General features: G+C 39.6%; 1 pseudogene across 1 annotated transcript; it reads left to right on the forward strand.

Moving 5' to 3' along the window:
* The first annotated feature begins 1,440 nt into the window (after positions 1–1,440).
* Positions 1,441–24,142, forward strand: LOC110193990 (cofilin-2 pseudogene; annotated as a pseudogene). Its single transcript, XR_013487732.1, has 2 exons — positions 1,441–1,539; positions 22,629–24,142. The product of XR_013487732.1 is annotated as a cofilin-2 pseudogene (transcript).
* Positions 24,143–25,064: the final 922 nt, after the last annotated feature.

Below are 25,064 nucleotides of genomic sequence, written 5' to 3' on the forward strand. Positions count from 1 at the left end.
TTGTGTGTAGAATGGATTGGAGTGGTAAGAAACTTCAAGCTGGGAGGCCAATTAGGAGAATGTATCTAGGTGAGAGTGAAAGATCACAAGATTTTGAGTTACAAAATTCCATAAGGCCTTCCAAAGAGATTGGCCCTAGGAAGGAATCATTCTGATAACTGCAGATGATTCAAATAAAGTGAATTATTGACTTAGTTATTGAAGCTAGTCAGCTTTTTTTCTAACCAAAATTCTTCCTATTGTTTGGCCTTTACACAGAAGAAAAACTTAACCAAAAAGGAAAAAAATCCCAAGCTCCTTTCACAGAAAAGAAAAAAAAATACCTCAAACTTTTAACACTGCCCATATTGACAATTTTCAGTCAAGATTATTTCCTTTTTCTGTAATAAAAATCTTCTGAAAGCTACAGTTGCCCACAAATAGAAAAAAAAATCTGACTGATACTTCTAATACCCAAGGGGGAACTTATAGTCTAAGTAATAGGTTCTTTCCCACATATTAAAAGAATATGCCCTTAAATTGTTTCTAGATGACACTTGTAGATTGTAAAGGATTTTGTGCTTTACCAGTAATAGGTCACATTTTTATTTGGTTATTATTCCCTTCTCTCAAAATATGAGAGAGGGAGGAAAATCAGGAGCTGTCATCTGGTGGTCTTTAGGAGAATCCAAATTCTATCTTATTAAAGAATATATTTTTTTAAAGTCCTTAAGAGTAAACCAAAAATAAATCCTACTGTTCTTTGGAAACAACCATCTGCCTAAAAAATACCACAAACTATGGAATGAGATTTCTGACTGCTGATTTTTTTTTAAAAAAAGGAGGAAGTGCTTTTCTTCCACACCCTCTACCCCTCCTTATCGTTGGCATAAGTCATGGGATCCTAGAACCAGAGCTGGCTGTATTTCTCTTCTGATCCCTTTGAGGATCTTATTTGGACACACAGTCTCCAGTACGCCTCAACTTCACAAACCTTTCAGGACTGTGGTTAGATTCTAACTGGTGAAATAATTCAGAGAAAAGTCTTTTTTTTTTTTGGTCAACAGCAAACAAACAGCAAGTTTTAAAATAAAATAGAATGGAGGAAGGATATTGAAGTATCCAAGCATAAAAATGGTGCCCATGATTAAAAATCTTTTGTGCCATATCCAATCATCCCCCATGAAAGGTGAACTTTCTGGCAGCTGAGCTCTCTAGGAGACATCTCATTGCTCTGCTTCCTTGCTTTGTTTTCTGTGCTACAGAAGGGAGAAGCTTGGGGATGCACAGAGCTCGAGGGAGCACCTGAGGTACAAGCAAGAGCAGAGGCAAGGGTCACACTGGAGGATAAGAAACTAGTTCAGCAGGAAGTGGGCACCCTAGGCCTGCTAAGGATCATGTGGTCAGAGTGTCCAATCCCACCTCAGATGTTTATACTGCAAATGTCACTTGATGGGAAAAGGCTCTCTAGGGAAAGTAATTAAGAACAGTGCCTTGCTGTAGCTGGAAGGCTGACCTGATTGCACCTTTGAGTCTCTCTCTATCCTTCTTTGTGCTCAGGTAATTTTAACTACTCATTGCCTAGCTGTGACTTTTTCTTTCAAAGACATACTGTATTATCAGTGTCTGTCATCTTGAATTACCAGAAAGGAGGGAGGGGAGGAGAGGAGGAGGGAAAGGAGAATGGCACCTTTACCACCTCTTTTTTTCCTTCTCCTTCCCCTTTATTTGAAGGGACAATGGTTCTGACCAACTAGAATGAGTGTGCTTTCCCCCCCACACCCCCCAAACATAGGCTAATTTTTTTTCTTTCGGTTCCCCCCTAGCAATTTATAAGAAAGTGCTATAAATTTCTGATGCTCATAGACCAGCTGGATCAACCCCCTCAGTTTACAGATGAGGAAACTGAGACTCAAAGAGGTTGTGATAGTAAATGGTAAAGCATGAATTTGAATCCAGGTCATTTGACCCCAAACCCATCACTCTTCCCCTCCATACCCCAGATATATAGTGAATTTGGTGTCTATCGTTTACCAGTTAAACTCTGTTCTTTTGTACTTTGAGTTGATACTTCAGAAGAATGTGATTTTAGAAGTGTAGGGAATTTCTTTTCCCTTCGATCCATGTAGATACTTTATGATTTAGGAGATATAAATTGTGGGAACCTAGAAAGTAAGAGACTCATGTCAAAGGTGGGATTTGAGTGGAGATCTTCCTGACTCCAAGCCCCAATTTCCAAAGAAGGACCTATCTTAACTATCAAAGCACTGTACAAACATTGAATGATCACCATTCTTAAGCCTTATCTCACCTGTTTGAATTAGATCAACCTTAATGTTCCCATTTTACAGATGGAACAAGAGATTCAACATGGGTGGGTTTTATTTACAAAGACAATCATTGCTTAGATAGTCATTTGTTATTTACCATGAGCCTAGCAAGAAGCAGCATGGCATGTTGGATGTGAGGCCAATGTCAGCAATCTGGGAGAAAGGCTTGCCCTTAAACATATACTGTGAAGGGTAAGACACTAACCCCGTAGTGTCCTGGGGCACTCTCTAAGGGTTATAAAGTACAAATGAGTTGTTGAACTTTCAGTGGATGAAGAAATGAACCTTCCATACCAATACAATGACCAACCACAGTTCTAAGGGACTCAAGGTAAAACATGCCATTCAGCCCCATATAGAGAGGGATGAATTTAAACTGCAGAAGGAGCATATTTTCTTTAGTTGTTTTTTTTCTTTTCTTTTTTAGACATGGCTAAATTGGAAGTGTGTTTTGCTTGACTATATATATTTGTAGTGGATTTTGGTTTTTCTTGTGTTCTTAATAGGTGGGAGAGGGAGAGAAAGGAAGAAAAGAATTTAATACTAAAAATAAAATAAAATTTAATTTAAAAAAAAAGGAGTGATGTACAAATACCAGACATTATTATTACTATTTGTGAAATGACTCATTCATAAGGTGGGGACTGAGGCAGATATGGTGAAAAGAATGAGGTCACCATCTATAGTGGTGGCCAGAGGCAAAAGTAGGGAGTATCTTGGGACAGACACCCTGAGCTTTGGGCTTTTTCTCGCAAATGGAACTTTCCCAGAGGCACCTTATTTTGGTCGAGGTAGACTGCCCTCTAAGGACACGAGAGATCTGTGAGACTATCGCTTTCATTTCAGATTGGGTGAAGGTCAATGTGTTGATGTATCTGTGGAAGTGCCTGGGATGGTTGCAAGCTGTGTGAATGACTCTTTGTTGAAGCTATGCTCTCTTGAACTCTCTGGTACAATAATAATGGTGACATGTACACAGTGCATGTTAAAGATTGCAAAACACTTAAGACACATGATCTCATCTGATTCTCATCGTGACCTGGGAGGTAGGTAATCTTGGCAATAATATTATCCCCAATTCACAGATGAGGAGATAGCTTTTGCCTAAGAACAGAGATTCTTAATCTGGGGTCCTGAACTTTTAAAAAAAAAGTTTGATAACTGTATTTCAATATAATTGATTTCCTCCGTAATACTATATATTTTATTTTATGTGTTTACAAAGATTATTCTGAGAATGGGTCCTTAGGTTTTGCCAGTTTGCCAAAGGGGGTCCATGACACACTCAGAAAAGGCTAGGTTAAGTGATTGATCCCACAACTAGTCAAGCATCAGGGCAGAATACTTTTTCTGGTGTCCAACACTCCTCAGAGCCTTAATAAGTTTGCCAGGACCAGCCTAAAACAGAAAGGCAAACTACTGAATTTTCAGCCAGTCCCTAAATACATTTTCGTTTTGAGTTGTTTTTGTTCTTTTTTCTCTTTCCTTACTTGAAACTTTATTCCCTCCATGGGTTTTAGGCAGGAAAATCTACTCTATCCTCCATGTATTATAGTTTCTAATTAAAGGATAAGTACTATGATATCTTTTCTGTGAAATCCTAATGGATCGTATCTATTGCATCAGCCCTTTTGGCCTCCTTGGATCCCAAAGCCCAGGAAGAAATTTCAGTTGGTTGTGGTTTTTATGACTCCTGGAAAAGGTTTGCACCTCTATCTCCCAGATAAAGCTAAACAGCAGGAGTGCCAGGACTTTCCTTCCCTTTGCTAATCAAATGAAGTTAAATATTAATGTCATTCTCTGCTCCAGTGGTTTAAAGGCTAAACTTCAACATCGGCTGAATAATCATGGGGCCAGCCCCAATTTAAAGGTACTGTCCTGGAGGACAATCTCCAAAAGTCATGGTAAATACCTCTTTTTGGAATGGGATTGAAGGACAGGAAGCCACAGTGGCTAGATTATTTCTTTTCTTTTTTTCACTTAAAAGTGAAATGTTCAATTGATGTTCTTTTCTTTGTTTATATCATTGCCACTTCCCAGTGACCCTCCCTATCTCCCTCCAGCTCCTCCTAAACAGAGCTCCCCTTTGTAATAAATAGTAGAGCCAAGCAAAACAATTCAATACACTGGCCAGTAGCTATTGGCCCATTAATCCCAGGGCCTTTGCTTGCACCTTTATTCTGGTCCATTTACAATGTAATCCAGCTATTGTTCATTTGTTTTGTTTCTTAAGAATCTATTTACCTAATATAGTGGTTTGGATTTTAAAGATTACTTACTTAGCCATCTTTTTTTTTTTGGCAGAGCTTTCCAAGTAATATTCTGCATCACTATCCCTGTTGTTGTTCAGTTATGTCCAAGTCTATGGGACCCTATTTGGGGTTTTCTTGGCAAAGAGACTGGAATGGTTTGCCATCTCCTTCTCTAGCTCATTTTACAGATGAGGAAACGGAGCAAACAGGATTAAGTAACTTGCCCAGGGTCACACATTGCTAATAAGTATCTGAGGCTGGATTTGAAGTCAGCTCTTCCTGATTCTAGGCCTGGTGCTCAAAATCCACTGCGCCATCTAGTCACCCAGATCACTATTCCTTAGTGGAGGGTAATGTTTAACACTACACACACACACACACACACACACACACACACACACACACACACACACACAGAGCACTGAATTTCCTCAGAAGACCTGAATTCTCATCAATGCTCTTTGAATTGGACTAAATGAAATAGTCTCAGCTCTGCCACTTACTATGAGACACTGGGCAAGCAGTCCACAGGAGACAGTGAGTGGTCTTCAGTTTGGCAGGAACTCTACACAGGTGAAGAAAGGAAAAGAAAGACATAACATGCAGATTGTAATTCCAACAAACAACTTAATGTTTCGAAACATTGATACATCTCAGGAATATCCCCCTTCCCCCACAGCTTAATCTAATCACCTGAGACTAGACTGGCCCTCCTGGCCTCCTGGCTTTGTCACTACAGGGAGTATGTTGCACCTCCCCCTCGATTTCAGGAGCAGTCCCAATGCTCCAAACAATTCAGCCTTGTCTACCTTTCCCTACCTACCTTCATTCTGCTTCCTTGCATGATTCTCTCCTGCCCAGGTACTCCTCCCCTCCTATGCATGCTCTCTTTGCCTCACCTCACTTTAGCCCCTACTCTTTCCCCTCCCTGCCATGAATGTTAGGTGAAATAAAGAGGAGAATAAAGTCATCTTTTCCTTTTTATGGGACCAATTAACTATAGTGTTAGATGAGTTAGGTCAGTAATTAAAGCTATAAAAGTAGGTTGGAGCCAGGTGAAGGGCCTTGAATGTTAGACTAAAGCATTTAGACCCTATTTTTTTTTAGTAAGCACTTTAGTAAATAAATACAGGCTACTGGGATCTAGCCTGAGTTTTATAACTCACTGATCTTTACTTATATCACCGTCCTCCTTATTCCCCTCCAACCCCCCTAGTCTTTTTTTTTTTTGTAAATTTATTTATTTTTAGTTTTCAATATTCACTTCCACAAGTTTTTGAGTTCCAAATTTCTCACCTGTCCCCACACCCCAAGATGGCATGCATTCTGAATACCCCTTCCCCTGGTCTGCCTTCTCTTCTATCTCTCCCCCCTCCCTTCTCTTATCCCCTCCCCCTTCTATTTTCCTGTAGAGCAGGATAGACTTCTGTACCCCATTTCCTGTATTTCTTATTTCCCAGTTGCATGTGAAAACATTTTTTTTAAAACATGTGTTTTTAAAACTTTGAGTTCCAAATTTTCTCCCTTCCTCCCTCCCCACCCACCCTCATTGAAAAGGCAAGCAACTCAGTATAGGTTGTACATGTGCACTTATGCAAAACACTTCCTTAGTAGACATGTTGTGAAAAACTAACTCTATTTCCCTTAATCCTATCCTGCCCTCCCATTTAGTCTGTTCTTTCTTTTGACCCTGTCCCTCCTCAGAAGTATTTCCTTCTGATTACCCTCTTTCCCAATCTGCCCTCCTCTCTATCACCCCCCTGCTCTCTTGTCCCCTTCTCCTCCTATATTCCTGTCGGGTAAGACAGATTTCCATACCCAATTGAATGTGTATGTTATTCTCTCCTTAAGCCAAATCCTATGAGAATAAGATTCCCTCATTCCCTCTCACCTTCCCCTGTTTCCCCTCCACTGTGAGAGACTTTTCTTTTCTGTTTTTTTTGTGAGATAATTTACCCCATTCTACCTCTCCCTTTCTTCTCCGAGTATCATCCTCTCTCATCCCTTAATTTTATTCTCCAGATATGACCCCTTAATCTTCAACTCACCCTGTGCCCTCTATCTATCTATGTATACATACATACATACATACAATTTTTTTCCTTCAACTACCCTAATACTGACAAAGTTCTCATGAGTTACAAATATCATCTTTCCATGCAGGAATGTAAACAGTTCAATCTTAATAAGTCTCTTATGATTTCTCTTTCCTTTTTACCTCTTCATGTTCCACTGGAGTCCTGTATTTGACAGTCAAATTTTCTGTTTAGCTCTGGTCTTTTCATCAGAAATGTTTGAAAGTCCTCTATTTCACTGAAAACCATTTTTTCCCCTGAAGGATTATACTCACTTTTGCTGGGTAGGTGATTCTTGGTTGTAATCCTGTCTCCTTTGCCCTCTGGAATATTATATTCCATGCCCTGCGGTCCCTCTCTGATCAGCCACTGGATTCCCCCTCAGTCTGTGGGCCGGAAGCTTGGGAAGCAGCTGTCCCCCCCCCCCAGGGCCAGGCTCTTGGGGAATAGAGCTGAGACCCCGCTTTTCTCTCTGACCACCGACAGAAACAGACTTTTCCCACTGACCTTCTAAATTGTCTTTGGCATTCGTGGATTGAAGAGTCTGGAAACCTCCACAGCTGCCCGCGATTCAGTTGTCTGAGGCATGCTCCAGGTTTGCAGCGGCCTGCGCACCCACGCTGCACTCCCAGCCTGGCGCGATACACCTTTCTGATCAATCATCCAGGTTGTCTTGGGATGGAAATTTGTTTCACTCTTTCTTGTTGTGGGTTCTGCTGCTTCCGAATTTGTTTGGAGGCATTTTTTATGAGTATTTGGAAGGGTTTGGGGGAGAGCTCAAGCAAGTCACTGCTTTCATTCCACCATCTTGGCTCTGCCCCCCCAACCCCCCTAGTCTTGACTGACCAATCCAAGGTCATAGGATTTTAGAAGTGAAAGGGATTTTGTTGTTCAGTGGTTTAGCAGTTGTGTCTGACTCTTTGTGAGCCCATTTGGGGTTTTCTTCACAAAGATACTGGATTGGTTTGCCATTTCCTTCTTCACCTCATTTTTATAGGTGAGGAAACTGAGGCTAAGAGGGTTAAGTGACTTGCCCAGGATCACACAAGTATCTGAGGTCAGATTTGAACTTCCTGACTCCAGGTCTGACATTCTACCACTGTCCCACCTAGATGAGCCTAAAGCTCATTTATTCTATATTCTATATTTATATACTCTTAAGGAGGTCAGAGAAAAAAGGAAAAAGATCCATATGCACCAAAATTTTTATAACATCTCTTTTTGTAGTGGCAAAGAATTGGAAACCGAAGGGAATTCAACTGGGGAATAACTGAACAAGTTATGGTATATGAATGTGATGGAATACTATGGTGCTATAAGGAATGATGAAGGGGACAGTGTCAGAAAAACTGGGAAGACTTGTATGAACAGATGCAGAATGAAGGGAGCAGAACCAGGAGAACAACATACACAGTAACAGTAATATTGTAATAATAACCAACTGTGAAAGACTTAGTAACTTTGATTAATACGATGATCCACCACAACTTCAAAAGACTCATGATGAAAAATGCTATGTACCTCCAAATAGAGAACAGATTGACTCAGATTATAGATTGAAGCATATTTTTTTCCTTTTTTTAATTTTTTGCTTTTCCCCCAGAACATGACTAATACAGAAATATCTTTTGCATGATTTCATACGTATGAGAGGTATCATATTTCTTGCCTTCTCATTGGGTGGGGGGATGGAAGGAGGGAGAGAATTTAGAACTGAAAATAAATTTTTTTAAAAAGAGAATCTATTCCAAATTCCTTCATTTTAGAGAAGAGGAAACTGAGGCCCAGAGGGATGAGATAACTTGTGCTACATCATAGAGGTAGGCAGTGAGTGAATGTTACTTATATGACCATTTTCAAATCCTTTCATCTATCTTGATCTTGGTTTCCTTGTCTATAAAATGAGTGGCTTATATTACATGATTTCTAAGATCTCTTCCACCTCTAAAAATCCTTGATCATTCCCAGGAAGAATTTGGTATTTCTGCCCTCCCTGGGTTTTCCAGATACAGTTTATTGTTCCTTTCTCAAATGTCACTCTCCACCAATCAGGGAGCCTTCTGATGGGTTTGTGGGGCTCTAGATGATGTAGTGGATAAAGTGCCCATCCCAGAGTCAGGAAGACCCAAGTTTAAATCTGGCTTCAGACACTTACCAGCTGTGTAACCCTGAACAAGTCACTTAACCGTTTTTGCCTCTGTTTCCTCATCTATAAAATGAGCTGGAGAAGGAAATGGCAAACCCACTCCAGTATCTTTGCCAAGAAAATTCCCAAATGGGGTCACAAAGAGTTGGACATGGCTGAAATGAATGAATGACAGAGAAGCTTGAATGCTTTAACCACATAATGAGAAGACAGGACTCAGTGGAAAAGACCTTGATGTTGGGAAAGATTGAAGGCAAAAGAAAAAGTGGACAGCAGAGAATGAGATGCAGAGGTGGTGTCTTGGAAGCAATGAACATGAGCTTGTAGAGACATTGAGAGATAGTGGAGGATAGAAGGCCCTGGTGTCCTGTGGTCTCTGGGGTCTCAAAGAGTTGGATACGACTGAACAACAGCAACGGAACTTTTAGATGAGCCAACTCCCTCTACCAATGCTGCCTCCATCTTCTTTGTACTTTATAGTCAGAGAGTTGCCTAGAGCAGTGGTGTCAAACTCAAATAGAAATGGGTCCCTGCAGCAGCATGTTAACTTTTAAACACACACACATACACACAGAGATTAACATCATCTATAACTTCTTGTGTTTTTATTTATTTTGTTAAACATTTGCCAAATACATTTTAATCTGGTTGGGCTGAGAGTTTTTGTGGGCTGAAGTGGGCACATATTTGACACTTCTGGCCTAGAACATTGAAAAGTGACTTGTAGGAGCAGCCAGGTGGTACTGTGGATAGAATCCCTGCCCTGGAGTCAGGAGAATCTGAGTTCAAATCCATCCTCAGACACTTACTAGCTATGTGACCCTGGGCAAGTCACTTAACCCTGATTGCCTTTTAAAAAAAAAAAGGAAAGAAAAGTGACTTGCCCACCAAACCATGCTGTTGCTGTAATCCCTTAGTTAGCAAGGACTCCAACTTTATTTTTTTGTTTTTGTTTTGTTTTTAGGCAATTGGGGTTAAGTGACTTGCCCAGGGTCACACAGCTAGTAAGTGTCAGGTCTGAGGCTGGATTTGAACTCAGGTCCTCCTGACCTCTATCAACTTCGCCACCTAGTTGCCCGGATAAGGACTCCAACTTTATCTCTTTCTACTAAGAAACAAACCAGAAGACAGGACAGCAGCATGACATGGTGTACAATGAAAAATTTCCTGCATATCATTTCACAGGACCTGTGTTTAACTCTGCTCTTTATCCCCTGTGTGGATTTAGGTAGGTCATTTCACATAGGTCTCAGTTTCTTCATATGTAAAGTGAGAGTGATATGCTCAACGTGGCCTTAAAGGTACCTGTTAGTTCTAAATCATAGCCTCTCATCAGGAAGTCAAGCAGTAAATATTAAACGCTTGCTGTGTGCGCGGTGCTGTTTTAAGCACTGGGGATACAAGCAAAGGCAAAACCTCCCTTATTAGCAAAGGGGTGATGGAAAGTGAAGTCATTCCTGGAAGGAAGGAAAGGCTGAATGGTGATGGGAAGTGGAAGCCATGAAAGACAGGGGAAGTCCAAGAATGTTTGCTCCCTGAGGAGAAGAGGGGGAGCTGCTACACCCAACTAAATATAATCATGAATGGTGGAAGCCTTGTCTGGCTCACTGACCCACTTCAGGAGTGAGCTACCTGTACATGGTCAAAGGATATGAACAGACAGTTCGCAGATGAAGAAATTAAAGCCATCTATAGTCGTATGAAAAAATGCTCTAAATCACCATTGATTACAGAAATGCAAATCAAAACAACTCTGAGGTACCACATCACATCTATCAGACTGGCCAACATTTGGAGAAGATGTGGGAAAATTGGAACACTAATGCATTGTTGGTGGAGCTGTGAAATGATCCAACCATTCTGGAGAACAATTTGGAACTATGCCCAAAGGACTACAAAACTGTATATCCCCTTTGACCCAGCATTAACAATTCTAGGTCTGTATCCCAAAGAGATCATACAAATGGGAAAAGGACCCACAGGTACAAAAATATTCATAGCAGCTCTTTTTGTGGTGGCAAAGAATTGGAAACTGAGAGGCTCAATTGGGGCATGGCTGAGCAAGTTGCGGTATATGAATGTAATGGAATACTATTGTGCTATAAGAAATGATGAACAGGAAGTCTTCAGAAAAGCCTGGAAAGACTTGTATGGACTGATGCTGAGTGAAGTGAGCAGATCCAAGAGGACTTTGTATACAACAGCAGCCACATTGTGTGATGACTAATATTGATAAACTTAACCTTTCTCAGCATTACAAGGATCTAAGACATCTCCAGAGGCCTCATGACAGAAAATGCTATCCACACCCAAAGAAAGAACTATGGAAGTTGAATTGCTATCATTTTTTCTTCTCTTCTGTTGAGTTTTGTTTCCTCTTTCTGATTGATTCCTCCTATTGGTTTTAGTTTTTACTTACAACTTCACTAACGTGAAAATATTTTTAATAGAAATGTAAATGTATAGCCTATATGAGATTGTGCACCGCCTTCAGGAGGGTGGTGGGGAAGGAGGGGGAGAAAAACTTTAAACCCAAAAGCATATGGAAGTGATTGTTGATAAATCAAAATAAATTAATAAAAATTTTTTTAAAAGAGTGATCTACCTGCACACAATTTGTTTTTTGTTTAGATGTTTCATCTCTACTGTTTCTCATCACTGCCTGACCAACTGGCATCTACCATAGGGCGTTTCCTGCTCTATTTAAACCTTGTTTATTTATTTATTATTTATTATTTATTCTGATACCATTCTGTTTACCATTACCATTAACCATCGTGTTAGAAATGCTGTTAGAAAAGTAACTTCTATGTTAATCTGCATGCTGTTAGATTATGAACTGAGCTGTTAAAAGAATGTGATCAAAATGTTAAATACTTAATGGGGTAGATTTTGTTCTAAAATTTATAATAATAATAACTTCCTATTGGGATAAAAGATAGCAAAGACCCCTTTAAGTTATCCTTATCTTGGGACTTTCTACTTGGGCAAGGTCATAAGGTCTTATTAGCCCTGCTGACAGCTTGTTTTAAAATTCTGAAGTACTAAAGTTTGAGAAACTAGGACCACTCCCAGCCAATGTAGTGCTTATAGTAAAGAATGAATTTCATCTGAAATTATTTGATTAGCACCTATGAAATTATGAAATTATATCTGTTAATAAATAGCATGTATTGAAGTTACATTGTTGAACCAACTTTGTAACAATACACCTTAGATGCAAAGATTTCATTTTCCGTTGGGGTTAATAGGCAATAGGGATATGTAAATCTGGAGACTACTGTCGTTTCATTCCCTGAGGTCTTGAGTCCTATCATATTTCACACTGTATGTGTGAAACTCCAGAATGTGATTATACTTAATTTATAAATGAAGGATAAATAAAATGTCCTTATGTTCTCATTGTTAACTGTTATTGAAACATGAGAAAAATAATAACTTAACTCGAAACTGGGATTAGTGAAATTTTACTATTTGAGGTAAAATCTCTTGGAACTATAATTTGACAGTGTTCTAAATTTTGTCTTCAGATAAAGAAGTTAATTTGTTTGAGATAAAGGAATAGACAGTGCAAGGGAGAGAAAGTCAAAAGGGAAACTGGGACCAATTGCCCAAGACTTAACATTGAGCCTACATTAGTCAACCAATAAACATTTATTAGGTGCCTATTATGTGCCAGGCACTGTGCTAAGTGCTGCGGATACAAAAAGAGACAAGGGGTACCCTTCACCTCAAAATTAGACTTAAACTCAACACCACAGGTCACCTGAAAAATTCACAAAAGCCAGTCAATAAGCATTTATTAAGTGCCTACTACTTGCCAGGTATTGTGCTTAGCTGGGAGATACAAAAAGAGGCAAAAGACAGTTCCTGCCCTCAAAGAGCTCACAACCTAAAGAGGGAGACCGCAAGCAAACACATATGTACAAATGAGCCAGGTACAGGATAAATAGGAAGGAATCAAAAGAGGGAAAATATAAAAGACACTCCTTTCTTTACAGAACCATTGAAGATTTTTTGATCGGGATTAAGGCCTCCAAAAGAATTGCTTTAGACCAAAACAATAGAATCTGATGATCTGTAAGCTTCCTTCTGCACAAAAATTCCCAAATCCCTTGGTTTTATAATCGTTTCTTAGTCCTTAGAGCTGGTTACCTAGTAATTGAATTCTATTTTAAAAGCTCACACATGAATTCTCTTTAAAGGCAGGAAAAAAAAACGAAATGGGACTAGGGAAAGTTTTCTTTGCTGCTCTTTGTCCCTTGCCCCACCTACCTGCTTTTGCCTCTTCTAGCCCTGCTGGAATAAACACAGCAGCTGGTGAGCAGGACTCCAGGTGTGATCTAGCTCTCAAGTGATAGGGTTTTAAATGTGAGGTGAGAGAGACCTGGTTAATTTAGTAGGAGGAGTGGGAGAAAGGGGACATCCAGGAAGAAAGGACCGGGAGTGGTGGACTGTGGCAGCTTAACTCTGGCTTCACAAATTATTTAGATAGTCAGGGGTTTGTTAGGTGAGGAACTTCTGTCCCTTTCAGGACACAGTTCTCAAGATATCTTTTAGCTATTTACTTGCTGCTTACTTGCCTTTTCATGGATCATTCATGGTAGTCTGGGATCAGGCAAAGAATTTGGATGACCTCACTAATGACTTTGCAGATCAATTTTCTTGGCAGAACTCTTGCACAGCATCTGTGTGGGATGGGGATCTGTCATTTATTCATGTAAGAATGATATCACTGATATAAATCACCTGATATAAAATAAACTGCCCCATTTAAATGAAAATTTAAAAACCAGACCAACATTTCTTTTTTTTTTTTTTAGGCTAGGCAATGGGGTTAAGTGACTTGCCCAGGGTCACACAGCCAGTAAGTGTTATGTGTCTGAGGCTGGGTTTGAACTCAGGACCTCCTGAATCCAAGGCCAGTGCTCTATCCAGTGCGCCACCTACCTGCCCTGCAACATTTCTTTTAAAACACTAAAAAGAAAAGTTATTTTTCCTTGACTAGCTTTTAAGAAAGTTTTTTTCACGCTCTGCTCCATGCACCTTAAAGTTTTAGTCAAACACAGTATTACAATCAATCAATCAACGAGCATTTGTGAAGTGACTACTACTGTGACAGGCACTGTGCTGGGCTCAGAGGGTACAAAGACAAAGAATGAAAGAATCCATACTCTTAAGAAATGTATATTCTAATGGGAGGGATAACACATAGTGTGTTGTATCCCTATTATAAGCATATAGAGAGAACTAATATAAGACAGGGTGGTGCTTTAGCTGTTTCCTGAAGGAAGGGAGTGACACTAGGAGGTAGTGATAAGGGAGGGGAATCGATCTGCCCAAGGCTCAGACAAAGGAGATAGTTTAAGCAGATAGAGAGAAAGCCAGTTTGGCTGGATCTTAGAGTATGAGGAGATTAATGTATAATGAGGACAGAGTGATAGGTTGGGGCTAGGTAGTAAAGGGCCTTCAAAGTTGAACAGGGGAGTTGTTTTTTTTTTTTTTTTTTATCCTAGAGGCAATAAGGAGTCACTTGGGGTTTTTTTGAGTAGAGGAGTGACATGGTTAAATGACTTTGACAGCTGTGTCAAGGATGACCTGAGACAGTGAGCTACCTGAGGCAAGGAGACAAATTAGGAGGGTCTGAACTAAAGTGGTGGCTATATGAGTAAAGAGAAAGGGATGGATGGAAGAGATGTTGTTGAGGTGAAAATGACTAGTTCTGGCAACCGATTTGATGTGTGGTGTGTGGAACAGTGACCCCAACCCAAATTAAACTCAGAGACTTCTCAAAGTGGAAAGCAAAGGTTACCTTTATTACAATCTCGGGAGATGGCTGTCTGCTTCTCGGATACACGTGGAGAGGGGGGGAGGGGAGAGGAGAAGGGGAGGGGAGACGGGGAGGGGAGGGGGAGGGGGAGGAGGGAGGGAGAGGGAGAGAACGGCCTAACAGAGGCCGCCTTATAAAAGCAAATCTCCGCCCACCATGAAAACAAGTCTCCACCCACCACTATCCCTTACCCCCTTAACTGGGGGTGGGCTTACATTCTAAGGTTGAAAGTTTCTTCCTATCCCCTTAACCGGGAGGTGGGGCTTACATTCCAGGCACGAAATTCAAAGCCAAGGACAAACAGCCCAGGTTGGGGGTAGGGCAGGGCTTATTCTTTCTGTTAAGTGCTTAAAAACAGGGTCTGAGTGGGGGAGGATTTTGAAAGTAGTAATCAAGAATTATTTGACCCTTTGAGGAGCCTTCACTTCTGAAAGTTCATTTCTCACACTACCTTCTGAACTCATTACCTTAATTACACTGAGAAGTCTTCACTGGGACATCCCATTCAGTGGTATAAGGGAAATTGAAGAATTAATTAATTAACATGGAGGTTATGAACCTGGGAGACTGGAAGAATAATTCATCAACAGAAATAGGGAAGTTTGAAAGAGGTTTTGGGGAAAAGATATTTCTTTCCTCGTCTCCGCGAGGAGGCTTTCCTAGCTTCAAGTCCTATACAAAATCTCACCTACAAGAAGTCTTTCCTGATCCCCCTTAATGCTAGTGCCTTTCCTCTATTGATTATCTTCAATTTATCCTATATATACTTTGCTGGTACTTAGTTGTTTTCATGTTATCTCCCCTATTAGACTATGAGCTCCTTGAGATCAGGGACTGTCTTTTGCCTTTTTTTGTATCCCCAGCACTTAGCACAGAACCTAGCACCTAGTAGGCACCTGATTGATAAATGCTTTCGAATGACTGAATATACTGTTCAGTCTGAAATATCTCTGGGACATCCAATTTCAAATGAACAATAGGCAGTTGGTGATGAAGAACTGAAGTTCAGGGGAAAGACTGGGGTGGAGATATATCTATATCTATCTATATAGTATAGATAGATATAGATATAGATATATCTGCATAGAGATGACAATGAAATCAATGGGAGTTGATGAGGTCAACAAAAGAGAAAGTATAGGGAGAGAGAAAAGAAAAGGACCTAGGACCAGAGAAGTGAGAATATCCAGGAAGAGAACATGGTCAACAGTATAAAATGCTAGGTGAGGAAGGATAAGGATTGAGAAAAGACCATCAGAGTTTATAATTAAAAGATCATTGGTAACTTTAGAGGAGCAGGTTTAGTTGAGTGATGAGGCCAGAAGCCAGATTGCATAGGAATGAGGAGTGAGAGGGGATAAAATAGAGGCAATGAGAGTAGATAATTCTGGCTAAGAAAGGAGGAGAAACATAGGATGATACTTTGAGGATGGCAGGGTCTAGTGAAGATTCTTTTTTTTTAGGCAATTGGGGTTAAGTGACTTGCCCAGGGTCACACAGCTAGTAAATAGTGAAGATTTTTTTTTAAGATGAGGGAGACTTGGATAAATATCAAGGCAGTAGGAAAGAAACCAGTAGAGGGAGAGGTTAAAGATCAGGGAGAAGGGAGATCATTGAATAGTGTAATCAATTAGAGAGGTTGGGAAATTGGTCTGGCAGGAAGTAGGAACATGACATCAGAGACTGAGGGAAAGGAGGAAAGACTGAGGGGGGCTGTCAAGGGATTTTGAGATGAAAAGAAAGGGAGGAGATGGAGCTCATGACTAATTGCCTCCATTTTCTCAGGAAATTCTACCATCAGTTAGGGGTAGAAGTTTGCCTGAGAGAAGTCCTAAGCACTTGATGGCCCTATCCATGTGTGGGCAGAGCCCCTCTTTCCCAATTCCTCCCTTCTGGCTTTCCATGGTTATAACTTTTTTTTTTTTTGTAACTCAGAGGCCCCTTGTAGGAGATGGGAGTGGGAACAGAGCTCTTTAAACCTGCCTAAGAGAGGCAGTGGAGAAGGGAATTTGCAGTAAGGTACTTTCTCAAATTGGCTTTGTCCTGCTTCTACTTATCAAGCCTCTTCTACCAGAACACTGTTTGCTCATTTTGTGCCCAAGGAAAGCCAAGATGATCCAAATTAATTGAATTTTCCCCTGCTTTGGGGGAACCATAATAGTATGTATCAATAAAATCTCTTTAGTTCATCTGAAAACCTCAGCTGTTGATCCCTGCTCTTTGAAAGAACATCTCTGCCTGTGTCCTTGATTGACCATAGCCTCATTCAGCTGCACTTAATTCCCTCCAGGACAGACACAAACACACAAACAATAGATATTTTAGAGAAAACAGTTTCTTTTGAAAATGCATGCCAAATAGAGGAAATGAATGCTTTTAAAAAGAAATGAAGAATGGACAGTCTGATGAGTCAGAAGTAGGTAAGAGACGAGGAAGTAGAGATTTCATTATTGTTATTAGCAAACAGAAACAGCCACTTCCGTTCTGCAGTGATTTGCAGTAGCCCCATGTTATCTGGGCTGTGCTTTTTTAGTCTTTTCTCTCCATCTTAGCATCTAATCTGCAGATTTGTGGTTATGGCAATATATGTAGCAGTAACGGTAGTGGGGAAGCTAGTGGAGGACCACCATTCTCCTATCTCCTCCTTTCTTGTTTGTCCCATAGATCTCTTCCTCTTCTGAGCATGTAGCTCACCTCTCATTGCTTATGAAATGTCCATTATCCCCCTCCTTTAGGACAATGAAAGAAGATTGTCCTTTTTTTTTTAAGGGAATAATCACAGCATCCAAAGATCCTTAGATCAGAATACATTGATGATTCCTATTCCACACTGAAGGCATCCATCTCAGGTATATTCTAACTCCTTGGTAAAAAGGGGGCTACATTCCTTTTGGAGGTGGGAATTTTGCACTACCTTGCAAAATCATCTTCAGAATACCTGGCATCAGCAATCATCCATCACAGTATCAGAATAACATCAGAACTTAACAAAACAAGGAAAATTAACCCAGGTTATCAACTCAAGATGCCATATATCAACAATACTTATAATAGATATATTACAGTGTAAAGCTAACTTAACAAGCTGTCTCAGTGACTATAGGTCTAAACTACACGCAGGAGGTATTAATACATTTTAAGCAGCAGTGTATGTATATTCAAAGGACACTAGCAAATATGCATATTAGCGAAACAAAAGTAAAGCAATAATAATATTAACAGACCAGAGAGAATAAAATATGAAGAAATAGAAAGTTTGTGCAAATGAACAAATAATGAAACTAGGTGCAGTTTACTTAAAGAAGGCTTCTACTAGACAATCCATTGGATTGAGATTAGAGTTGGACTTGTGATTTCAATGGCATAGGGAATTCCCTGGTAAGAAAAAACTTCTACTATTGCAGGATGACACCTTCTTTGAACTTACAATCTTTGAAAATTGCCGAGAGATTAAGGGACTTGTTCAGGGTCACACAGCCAATATATTTCAGAGGTTGGACTTGAACCAAGTCTTCCTGATTCTGAGACTTGCTGTCTAGACCCTATACCATGCTGCCTTGCTTACAATAAAGGTATGATACTAATAAAAAAGCAAAGAAATATGCACAAGAGAATACAGAAACAAAAGCATTAGAAGCAGGGAGTAATTAGCCTGTGTATTAATGAGCATGCAAGGAACATTAGCATTATTAGCATTATCATCTAGCCGCAAGTGTGGTCATTTTTCCAGTTTCTCCAGTAACGTCATAAATTTATCTGGTCACTAGTCACATAAGTCTCTTGTGACCTGCTGATCTGAGCTAATTGATGTTATGAGCTGGTCCTAGGCTTCAACAGACCTGTTGTACTGCACCCTTAAACCTGACTGGTGGAGGGCTTGAACCAACAAGCAGCTTTACTGTTCTCTGTGGGTTGTGTCTGTTCCCTAAGAGCCTCTATGGCTGAAGTTCAGACAGTGTTGCCTCTGGGTTCAGTTCTTTCTCCATATTTGGATTTGTTATTGGGTTACAGTAGACAGTCTTTTTTTTAAATAATATTTTATTTTTTCCCCAATTACATATTAAAATAATTTTTTTAACATTTGTTTTTCTTTTTTTAGTTTTAAGTTCCAAATTCTATCCCTCTCTCCCTCCTTTCCCTTCCTTCCCCCTGAGACAGTAAGCAATCTGATATAGATTATACATGTGCAATCATGTAAAACATTTCCATGGTAGTCATTCTGTACAAGAAGACCTGAAGAAAAATAGGAAGAGAAAAATAGTATGCTTCAATCTGTATTCAGACAATATCAGTTCTTTCTCTGGAGGCAGATAGCATGCTTCATCATGAGTCCTTTGGGATTGTCTTAGATCATTGTATTGCTGAGAATAGATTGCACATGATCATTCACAGTTCTTTATCATACTATATTGTTATTACTGTGTACAACATTCTCCTGGTTCTGTTCACTTCATTTTGCAACAGTTCGTGTAAGTCTTTCCAGGTTTTTCTGAAATCATCCTGCTTGTCATTTCTTATAGCACAATAATGTTCTATCAAAATCATATATTACAGTTTGTTCAGCCGTTCCCCAAGGGAATCCCCTTGTTCTCCAATTCTTAGCCACCCCAAAAAGAGCTGCTATAAATATGTTTGTACAAATAGGTCCCTTCCTCACCCCACCTTTTTAATCTCTTTGGGATATAGACCTAGCAGTGGTATTGCTGGATCAAAGGGTATTAGACAGCCTTTTTCACTTGAAATGTCTTTTTGTGCTACTCTCTGGTTCAGATAGACTTTGCATTACAAGTAGGCAATCTGTTTTGCTTATGATCCACTGAGGGAATTCTCCCTCAATCTCTATTTGTTCCTAAGGAGTACATCTAATTTACCTATTGGCAAAAAGTGGTTGCAGTGAATTGTCTTTACAAGGCCTGCACTAGCTTCAGGGAATATTTTGTAACAAGGTAAGTTGCCCACTCTCTCCACAACTTAAATTTGTAGTAGTATTCCACAATCTGCTAATGTCTGGAATCCCACAAACATCAAGATTTCTCAGCAAAATTCTATCATCTTATTGAAGGCCATAAAAATGAATATGGGCATTACATCATTATTTGTCTGTTGATACTCTTCGGAGCTGAAATTGTAGCTAGGTAGTAAACTTCTTTTAGCTTCTCTCTCTTTGCTAAGAGATGTATTGATTATGAAAGTCTCCTATCTCTCTCTCTTCTGACGTGCCTAACTACAAATAAGAGTGGCAGGAACTCAAACACTAGTAGGTGGGCCAGAATGTCTGCAGCCTCATTTCTGGTGTGTATCAGAGATGCCATGTTGACTGCGTTGGAATTTTTGTTTTGGTTTCAGTATCCCTAACATGTTTCAGCAGTGTACAAATGAAGGCTTTGGCTTCTCTTGAGGATGGCAGGGTAAACTTCCTGATATCAAAAGTGACATCTCTTTGAGCAGTATATTTTCAAGGTTCCTGTTGTCTGAATTTATCCTGCCAGGAAGGCTGTATTCACTGAGAAATATCTTCCACAACATTATAGCAACTGTTGAAGGTTTCTGATGCCTGATTGGATATGTCTCCAAACCTTGTGAAGTGCTCCATCACAACAAAAATTTGGTTTATGTTCTTACTATCTCCTTTCAGAGACAGAAAATCCCAACAAATTTCAATGCTTATATTCTCCAAATATGCAGCATGAATTGGTAGTACTCTTCTTTGCACGTCTCACATTCCTTAGTCACATCTGCAGACACCTTAGGCCAGTGAAATCTGTTTTTTAGTTTGTTTGGTTGGTTGGGTTTTTTTACTACCTCCAGGGTCTTATTACAACCCAAATGTCTAAAGGCATCATGGAGAGCTTTTATTACCATAGAGCATTTTGGTTTGGGTAGCACTAATTTTCTTCCTGGTACCATATCTTGAATTAATTAATGACAGACTGGTACAATATTCCATTGCACAGTTATCGATTTTTATTTTCTCAGTAGTAAGGTGCTTTCAAGGGACTGGAAGTTGAATCCTTGATATCATTTGCTTGCTTCTTGACTTGCATTGCTATTAGAAATTCTTTATCAGCCATCTCTTCCTCAGACAAGACATTCCATCTCTTAGCTCTGGGCATTTTCTCTCCTCCCTCCTCCACTCTGACTACTGACCTCCCAGGCTTCCTTTAAGTTCCAACTAAAATCGTACCTTCAACAAAAAGCCTTTCCCAATGCCTCTTAATTCCTGGGTTGTCCTTCTTTCACCTCTTTTAAGTATTTTTATATATAGCTTTATTTCCTATATTGAGCTTGCTGTGTGTGTGGGTATGTAGGTGTGTGTATGTGGGTGTATGTGGGTATATATACCCACGCTGTATCCCCCATTAGATTATAAGCTTCTTGAAGGCAGGTACTGTCTTTTGTCTCCTTTTGTATCTCCAGCGCTTAGCACAGTACCTGACACATAGTAGGCACTTAAATGTTTATTGAATTGAATTGAATCGAATCTGATCTCACTGACAGTCATCTACAGACAACTGAAACAAAGAAAGTCAGTTCCTTAAAAGGAGGTCCTAGCCGGCATGCGGTCTTCTGGAAGCCACAAACTTTCCCCTGCCATGTCTTTTTTCTACAGCCAAGGTTCCCTGGGTGTGATAGATAGCTTTCACCCCTTCTTCACTCGTCATAGCTTTGGTGTTATGTGGCCTTTGGAACAGAGCTTCTATGGTCACTTCAATCTTCCCTGACTGGCATCTAATATTTAATTCATAGTTGGCCGCTGCTGCTACCAGTCTGACTTGGCACTGGAGAGATTATGTCAATGGACTGGTATCAGTTCACGCTTGCAACTTTGCTCCCTATATATAGTCATTTAATTTCATAGTAACAATCCACTTTAAAGCGGAGAACTCCAGTTTATTTTTATAGGGGGAGTGGCTAAACAAATTATGGTATTTGAAGGTAGGGGAAAGTTATTTCCCTGTAACATATGACAAAGGGCAGGTAGGTGGCATAGTTGATAGAGTGACAAGCCTGAACTCTTCCTGAGTTCAAATCTGGCCTCAAACACTTACTAGCTGTGCGACCATATACACTTAATCACTTAATCCTGTTTGCCTCAGTTTCCTCATCTGTAAAATGAGCTGGAGAAGGAGGTGGCAGACCTTACCAGTATCTCTGCCAGGAAAACCCCAAATGAGGTCACAAAGAGTCAGACATGACTGAAAAGTGACATAATGACAACATATGACAAAAGGGAGGACTTATATGAACTGATGCAGGGTAAAGTGAGTAGAACCAGGAGGACAATTTATACAATGGCTACAATAGTGTAAAAGAAAACAACTTTGAAAGACTGAAGAACAGAGCAATGTAAAGACCAATCATGACTCCAGAAGAATGAAGATGAATCATGTTACCCATCTCTTGGCAGAGAGACCACAGTCTAGACTAGAATAAGCCATACATTCTCAGACACAGCCAATGTGTAGATTTGTTTTGCTTGACTACATTTATTTGTTATGTCAGGCCTTTCATTTTATATTATTTTGGAAGGAGGATGGGAGATTTGTGGGACTTGAGGGAGCAGTGTTAACAAATCAATCAACTAATCAATCAGTATTTATTAAGTGCCTTACTATATGCCAAGCACTGTGCTAAGAGCAATAAACTTGCCTTTTGGGAGGAAAAAAAGCAAGCAAGAAAGAAAAGAGTAGAAATGAAATATTTTATTTATTTTATTTTATTTTTATTATTATTTTTTTTTTTTGGTGAGGCTATTGGGGTTAAATTACTTTCCCAGGGTCACACTGCTAGTGAATGTCAAGTATGAGGCTGGATTTGAACTCAGGTCCTCCTGACTCCAAGGCTGGATCTGTATTCACTGTGCCACCCAGCTGCCCCAAAACATTTTAAAAAGATGTAAAAAGAGCAGAAGAAAAGAAGGAACACAGACAAGTAGGGCAGGAACTACTGTGCTAAATTCAACATATACTTAAAAGACCAAATTCTCTCCTCCTCTCTCCTCTCTTTCTCCTCTAGTACCACTGAATGAGGATCCGCCTGCCACAGTCTGTACTGTCCCAGGAACCATGGCTTCTCGAGTAACTGTTAATGATGAAGTAATCAAAGTTTTTAATTACGTGAAAGTAAGGAAATCTACACAACAGGAGATAAAAAAAAAAAGAAAGAAACCAGTTCTCTTCTGTTCAAATGATTACAAAAACCAAATAATGGTAGAGGAAGCAAAGCAGATCTTGGTGGGTGACACTGGTGATACTGTAGAGGACCCCTACACATCTTCTGTGAAGTTGCTACCTCTGAACGATTGCCGATATGCTTTGTATGATGCCACATATGAGACAAAAGAGTCTAAGAAAGAAGACTTAGTTTTTATATTCTGGGCTCCTGACTGTGCACCTTTAAAAAGCAAGATGATTTATGCTAGTTCTAACGATGCCATTAAAAAGAAATGTACAGGTATGAAACACAAGTGGCAAGTAAAGGGCTTGGGTGATATTAAGGATCATTCAGTGCTTGGAGAGACATTGGGAGGCAATGTAGTAGTTTCACTTGAAGGAAGACCTTTATAAAATGACAGCGAAGTGCCATCTGGAAGTAGCTTCCTTTTTTGCAGCTCCATCAGTTGGAATAGTGTTAGGTTTTTGTCCCTTACCATACTTTCCCAGAAAACATAAAAGAAGTCAGTAATTTAAGCAGCCTACCAGTGACTGCCATTACACTGTTTCATCCTGGTACTTATATGCAGAACCATAAGAATGCCTTCACATCACATTTTAGCCAAAACAAATGGCATTATATGCATCCCTTGCAGAACTAAAATGAATATGAGTGTCAATATGAATAGCTTAGAAAACTGCAAAGGGTTAAGCTAATTGAATGCCTTGAAAGTATGATCCACTGGTCAGATGCTAAACATTCAGTATTGCTTAGAGTTGTACTTGATTGCAGTTCCTGAAGTTCTTGTGCTTCGTATCCCTAACCTGCCTTTAACACACCTATTGTGATGTGCCAGTGTGTATGTGTGTGTGAGTGTGTGAGAGTGTGTGTGTGTATATATATATATATATATACACACACACATATATGTACACACATATATATATACATGCAGATGTACACACATACATATATACATATGTGTGTATATATTTATATGTGTAACTATGCATTGAAAGCACTTTTATGTAAGAAGATTGTACCCTTCAAAAAGGAATGCCAATTAAGTTGTCATAACTGTCATCAAATTATTATAGTACCTATAGTACCTCAGTGTTCGTTCCTGTTATCTACATATCTTCCTCAATGAAGTTGTTAATGCCTGTTCATTTTCCATTGAATGTACACTACAGGAGTAGGAGTTAAGTGTTTACCATGTGAGTCTTGCAGCACTAAAGATATTTTGAATGATGTTATAATGGCAATTTCTACATGAAAAGAGCCTTAAATGGAACACTGTTTTTGAGGACACACTCCCCACCTCTACAAAATTGTCCATGTTGCAATAAAACTTGTGGCTTATTAAAAAAAAATTACCAATTCTATTGATGTCTTTTGTTTTTACACAGCAGTCATTTCCCAAGTAAACACCCCACCTGACCCCTCTGCTACAGAATCCTGTCCTGTAACAAAGAAAAATAGTTAAAGAAAAATAAGTTACATAAGGACTATTCCTATTAATGTATGCAACATTTAGCAGCCATATTCCTTCTCCACCAAGGAGGGATGTTTGCTTCATCATCTGAACTCAGAAAACAATAATGGTCTGCATTTTGAGTTCAACTGTATTCTATTATTCCTCTCTTCCCCCATTAGATTGTGGGCTTCTTGAAGGCAAGAACTGTCTTTTGCTTCTTTTTGTATCCCTAGCACTTAATATAATGTCTGGCATATAGAAACTTAATAGATATTTTATTGACTAATTGATTTTAGTGTTCTTTCCTTTTACATTATTTATATATTGTGCTCCTGATTCTGCTTTATTCCATTTGTATAAATTCATATACACCTTCTCATGTTTCTTGGAGTTCCTCATATTTATCTCTTTCCCTTTAAAAAAAAAAAAGGACATGCAAAAAAAATGCAGCACCTTATTGGCAAAGAGTCTGATGGGAAGTGTAGTTTTCTCAGCTAGAATTCAGGACTGAAGGATCTGGAAGGTGGCAGCTTTGTGGGATAAGAGAAGCTGGGGAACTTCTCTCAACAGAAAGGAGAGGGTCTCACCGGCCAATAGCAAGGAAAGGTGGTACTTTCCCAAACTGTATATAATCATGAAGAATGAGAACTTTGTCTGGCTCACTACCCTCTAAGAAGTGATTCCACTCTCCACTGTGTCTCCCCTGTTTCACTGTTGCCTTGACAACTGGCATCGCTACTTTACTCTATTTAAACTTCATTTATTTGCTGTCTATATTGTTATAAGGAGTTTTGTCCGCAGATGAGTTGATTTTACTGCAT

This window comes from Phascolarctos cinereus, unplaced genomic scaffold, assembly GCF_003287225.1.
Source record: "Phascolarctos cinereus isolate Bilbo 61053 unplaced genomic scaffold, phaCin_HiC Scaffold_1;HRSCAF=81, whole genome shotgun sequence".
Classification (NCBI taxonomy): Eukaryota; Metazoa; Chordata; class Mammalia; order Diprotodontia; family Phascolarctidae; genus Phascolarctos; species Phascolarctos cinereus.